This window comes from Sciurus carolinensis, chromosome 4 (genome assembly GCF_902686445.1).
Source record: "Sciurus carolinensis chromosome 4, mSciCar1.2, whole genome shotgun sequence".
Lineage (NCBI taxonomy): Eukaryota > Metazoa > Chordata > Mammalia > Rodentia > Sciuridae > Sciurus > Sciurus carolinensis.
In genome coordinates, this window is record NC_062216.1 from 102,601,378 (window position 1) to 102,607,795 (window position 6,418).

The 6,418-nt window shown below is 38.3% G+C and overlaps 1 pseudogene; it reads right to left on the reverse strand.

Moving 5' to 3' along the window:
• Positions 1-3,424: 3,424 nt before the first annotated feature.
• Positions 3,425-4,622, reverse strand: LOC124983849 (RNA 3'-terminal phosphate cyclase-like; annotated as a pseudogene).
• Between the last annotated feature and the right edge of the window lie 1,796 nt (positions 4,623-6,418).

A 6,418-nucleotide genomic window follows, 5' to 3' on the forward strand; every position in this document is an offset into this window, starting at 1 on the left:
TCAAAGTACATGAGAAGACAAAATAAACATGCTGTTTTAAGGTGAACAACTCCTAGAATGCCAATAAAGATTTTTTTAAAAAAAACTAAATCTAATGTCAGTTTTGCGTATTCAAAATTGTTACACTAATTTAAGCCACAAGATTATGAGAGAAGCAGGCTCTTCCTTGGGCCATTTGCCGGCAGCAATTCCAGGGTGGAAAACGTGTTTTTTGTCTTAACATGCCACGTGCTGGTATGAATGAGCACATTGCCTATCTCTTCACCCATGCCTTTGAGCAATCACAGATCAAATGGCATGTAATCATGAATCTTTCTCCCTCTCTCCTACATGATCCTTTTGAAGCCCGTGCAAGGTAGACTTGTTTCTGTGTGATTTTCAAGTTCTATTTCAACAGCCCTGCTTGAAAATCCAGTTACTATGGTGATATGTACCACTGCAAATAGTCTCCTTCACAACAACTAAAGTTATACCCTGTTCAGTAAAAGTGGTATCTATGGCTTAATGGTTCAGCAAAAGGCCGACAGATCTATGGTCTTATTTCCAACTGAGAGGTTTTTAATAAGCAGTTTGAGCTCCCGGAATTTGAGAAGATGGCACAGGGACTGTTCTAAATTTAACAGGGTCAATCTTAAAGGACATTTCCTGAACGGATCAAATGCTGTATAAATTGGATATGCTGAATCGACATGCCACTATTTGACTCTTTTCTGAAGCAATTAAAATGGAAAAAAAAAAAAAAAAAAAAAAACTATCTGTTGCAAAAGGCAAGAAAACTGGAACTCAGGGGGCACACGCTCCTCCCCCAGTGCCATTCTCCTTCCGGAACCCCCTGCTCAGTCCAGCCCCAGCTCAGCCAGGCACCCAGCCAGTCAGCCAGGCTCCCACCAGCACCAGGGAGCTGTGGCTGGAGCTCTCAACTCTCTCAAAAGGTAGAGGCAGTGATGGAGGGCAAGTTTCCCATCACCAGTAGAAGCGATCTTAGCTTTCTGAGTGGCATCTCTGAATGCATTCTCCTTAATAAATACTACTCTGCTTAAGGATTAGATTCAATAATAGCAAGCGTCAAGGGCTATATGGGATTGTGGTTGAATTGCCCCATTAATGCACTCTATGTCCTAATTAAACGACAAACTAGATCCTGAGTTCTGAATAACTGACTTCCAATAGAACTTCTGAGGAACAAATTGTTATATTAGATAACTTTGTAGACTGCTAAAATAGGAACACCTCAAGTAACAGGAACTGCCTCTTCATACTTTAACACATTGGGCAATTAGCATAGGCCTTACTAGCATAATGACAGGCACATGGTACTTGATAGTGTTAGGGGTAACTAAATAGTAAGACATGAACAAACTAATCCAAAAATCTTTTGACATAGGGAAATGTTTTATAAATACATTATAGATGGTTATTATGATTCATCTTTAGCTATTTTTAAGGAAAGAATTTTCTAAAGTCAAGATAAAACTACCAAACCCTCCCATGAAGGTACCAACAAATAAGGAAAGCAAGAAAGCTGTGTGTTAATAAAGTGAACCAATAAACACCACGTTTATAATCCCCGATTACAAATTCACAGGGTCACAGTCTGTAAATAAGAACATCTGATGACATAAGCATTAACAGCTTAAATTAATAACTGCTTTGAGCTAACGACACAGCTTGAGGCAAAATGTAGGCTTCTGGCAATCCTCCAGTGTGCACTACTGGTGATAAGGCCTGAATCAGCAAATATTTTTATCATTACATGGAACCTCTACCTTGGAGACCACAGCTTTAATTGTGATCTCTATTTATAATTACTAATCAAAACACTATGGACCAAATAATTATCTTTTAATAATATGGCACTATTTTTTTTCACTCTGATAAAAGATTTAGTCATTCACTCTGTGTGTGTGTGTGTGTGTGTGTGTGTGTGTGTGTGTGTGTGTTATTTGGAGGTTGGCTACACAGCCCCAGTCAGCCATGAACACTTGTTTATTTGAAACCCTTCCTCGGTTACTAAGTTGTTAAAAAAATTTTTTTTTAAATGCTGAGAAACATTACCTAAGCTCAGTGGCCATTTTCCCAGCTCATCTAGAGATAATTACAGTTTCTTTGAACCTAACTTAAAAAAAAAAAAAAGTTTCTAAACAAATCAAATTCATGGATTGTATAGGTTCCCATTCTGTCATTTTTGAGGGTTTTTAAAAATTCTTATTAGAGCTTTATGGTTGCACAGAGTCGTTGGATTCATCCCAACAAATTCATGCATGCATGGAAATCGATTTTGGTTGCATCCTATCATTTTGCAAAACATTAAAATAGGTTTCTAAAGCATCTGATTCACTTGACTCACTTGGTTCTGCTTCTACTCTCCAAGAGGCCCACAGTTCTCATTTTCCTTCTTTTTCTCCCAGTTGTCTGTGTCTGCGGTCACTTTCCCTTCAGTTTCATAAGCATAAGTGCTGTTTAAGGCACTGATCTAGAGCATTGTGGTCTCAGCAGTTCCCCATGTCTCAGGATATACTGCTATGGATGTGACCCCCAAATCTGCCTCTCCAACCCAACTTCTAAGCTCTAACCCACAGCTGGAACTCTTTATTAAAGTAATATACCTAAGCAATATTTGCTGTTTTCTCTCCCACACCAAATAATCTCTTCTTGTCATCTTTTTACAATCTTACTAATCTCTTTTAGGTGCTACAGCCCCAAATCTCAGAATCATTTTTCATTCCTTCACCACCTGTCTCCCACATCAAATTAGTTCCATCCTGCAGTTTATATCTGCAGGGCCCTATTTCTTTCTCCCTGGTCTTTGCTAGCCCAGCTGTCTTACTTCAAATTCACCTTGCTTGCCATGTATTCCATGATTATATTCCAAAGAACTGGCTACCCAGTTCTTTGTTCCAATTAACTAAGCCAGCACTTCCTATAGTAACTCATGCACACAATATATAACATAATCAAAAGTTGAATTTTTAAGTCCTTCTCTGTGTGTGTGTACACATTTCTTCATGCCATTTGACTGTTTAAAGTTTTCATGTCATTTGATCTAATAGCTGAAACTCTCATACCCTGACAGTAGGAATGCACAATGGTACACTGTGGGCAACTGATTAGCAATTTCTTATCAAATTAGGCATACACCTACCATATGTTCCCAACCATTCCATTCCCAGGTATTTATCCAAAAGAAATAATTTAAGTCTTTTTTTAGAGTATAAAGAATATTTTATTTTAATAATTTAATATTGATATTGGCTATCATACATATCCATCAATTCTTACATTTTATTGCCCATCTCAGGAGATATTCAAAGTAACATTAACTTGATGAATCATTCTCAGTAAATCTAGACTATCATACTTCATATCCAAATTTAGTCAGGCCCTTTAATAATATTCATTGTTTTGTAGTATGCATGAAATAAGTTAGTGCAATACAACACTGAGGTGTTGTTTAAGAGGTAAATACCCTATAGATTTGGATTTCTCATCCCAATTCCTTGGCATTCAACAACATAAGTGTCTTTAGAGGCATCTTCTTCATCTTCTGATTTCTTCACAGTAAATTAAGCCTTTGCTAGTTGTTCGGCAAAATGTATAGCAGTTTGTGTATGGAGTGTAACTGGTCCTGTTTTTATTCTGGAAACCCCACTGACCAATGCCATGAAAATAATCAGCTGGTCTTACAAAAACTGGTCTACAGTTCCACCATGTCTAAGGTCGGCTAACAGCATTTCAGCAGCGTCAATTCCAACCTTGTCTGCATTTACACCTCGTTTCCCTAGTGATGATCCTGCAAACAAACAGCCAGTGGATGTCTCAGCAATAATGATTATTCCATTGCCAAATTGTCTTTGGGTTCCTGAACACGCTGAATGTTAACATATAGATCCCTGATCTCTTTTCTGATGCATCTCACAGCTGCTGCCGCCACATCTTTTGCTACTTTAAATGGCAAAACACCAGCAACAAAAGCTCTTCCATATATCACGATCAGTTAAATTTATTGGGTTCAACTGTGTAACTGGTGACATTCGCACAATCACTTCACCACGACCTTTCGGATAATAGGCCTTCATTTTAATGTCACAATTAAATTTAAAAGCAAATTTTTCAACCACTGGCTTGAAGACCATCACTGTGTAGTTGATCTGTGGTGCCATTTCAGCATTAGTTCCACCTTTCAAACGAAGTTCTGATGGAGAAGCAGCAAACAGAACACATGGCACTGAAACCTGCATCAAGAGGCACACACTCCCTGCTGTCTTGGTATCTGCTGTGTGGATTCCACCTTTGGTCTTCTCTGGTGTGAAGGTTACTTCTGTGGAACCAATTTCTGCCCACTCCAGTTGCCCATCATACAAATCTCGAATCATTTCCAGTCCAGATAAATGTTGAGGCCTTCCGGTCATAATACTGCATCAAAACGTGTGCATCCAGACTCCCTATATCCCCACATTTTATGATACATTTACAAAACTCAGGCCTGGCGTGCTGTAGCCCGCCCGGATCTTCTGCACCCACAAGGGGAGGCCCAGGAGGCAGCTGAGGGCAGTGGAAACCCTGAGGATCTGGTCGCCCCCTTCCATGATCCCGCCGTGGACCTCCACCAGCTGCCCTGCCATGGGAGGCGCCCTGCTGCCTGGCCCACAGCCACCACGCCTTCGCTGCAGAAAGAATAGACGCCCCACAACTCTGAAACCTCGATTCACACCCGGGGCTGCGGGATCTTCGCGAAGCCTCTTAAGTCATCTTGATAGTCACCCTAACGAATTAAATTAGCCAGTCTTAAGCCCAGTGCTTTTTATGTATAACAATGAAGCCTGAGTGCAATTCTGTGGTGTTTCCTATCTTTTTAAATTAAGCATTTCAAGTGCATGGAAAAAGCAGAACTCAGAGAATGGTATGTTTGGTGGAAATAGGCCACATCCTCTCTGATTGCACTAAAGGAACAGGCAGGATTAGAGTGTTAACTTCATTATTTCCCCCAAAGAAATTGAACTCACCTGCAGTATTATTGGCAGACATGATATGTGTTAAGTTTACTCACCGTCTCAATGATATGGCCCGTTCCATTTACAGTAGACAGAACTAATGAATACCAGGCAGAGGTGACAGTTGGGAAGCAGCAAACAGGCCTGTTTAGTCATTAACTCTGTAGAGACAGTGTCAAGCTCCTGTCTGAATACCTCAGAGCACTTTAAAAATGTCATCTATTAAACCTGCTCGACAGGAATGGAAGGGAAGAAGAGTAACTACATCACCATCTCCTTTTCAGAAAAGGAAACAGTATTTTTGACAGAAAAAAAGAAAAGTGCTTATTTACTGAACAAGCTGAAGAGCAGAGAACAGCACAGGTCCTTGTGCCAAGACTGTGGTGTCCAAGTCTAGATGTCAAACACCAACTTCAACCAGACAACTCCAGTGGCCAATTACATGGGAGAAGGGGAAGGAGCCCAGCTTTTCATTTGTTCAGTTATCACATGTGACATATCTTTCTTTGTGTCCCCAATAGGTAGCACATGGTAGTTGTTCCATATTTTTTGTTTTTGCATTTTTAAGTTTTAGTCAAATATGCTTACAAAGAATAAAATTCAAAAAAATTCATAAAAATTTAAAAATTCTGTATATTAAAATATTACAGAATGATTTTTAGGAAATTTATATAGTGATGTAACTATCATCATATTCTAGATTTACAGCATTTCTATTGTCCCCTAAATACAATCAAATTCATCTGTGGTCAATTTCCATTCCCTCTCCCAGTTCTAAGCAAACACTGATCTGCCTTCTGTCCTTATAAATTGAATGTTACAATAAATATTTTTTGCCTCTGACTTTTTATACTTAGTATGTTTCTTAGGTTCATTCATGTTTTTTTTAATATAAGTTGTTTTTATATTGATGAATAGTATCTGATCATGTGAATATACTACATTGTTTTTGTTTATCCCTTCACCAGTTGATCAGCACTTAGATGACTTTCATTTATTATCTGTTATGAATACAGTTTCTATAAATATTTACATTCTGAGTTGCAGGGACATACATTTTTATTTCTCTTGGACAGATACCCAGGAAAGAAATCACCAGGTGAAATGCTAACGATATGATCCACATTTTATGAAAATGCCAAACTGTGTTCCAAAGCAACTATGCAATTTACATACCCACAAGCAATGTATGCAGCCTGCATTTTGTACACATTTTCTCCAATTCTTAATATTCTCAATCTTTTTTTTTTTATTGTAAACAAAAGGGATACATGTTGTTTCTGTTTGTTCAATCTTTTTTATTTTAGTTATTTTACTGGGTATGTAGTGGTATATCATTGACTATGTGTTTTATTATAGCTTTATAGAGGTATAATTGAAATAAACTAAACACACTTAAAGCGTACAATTCAGTAACTTTTATCACA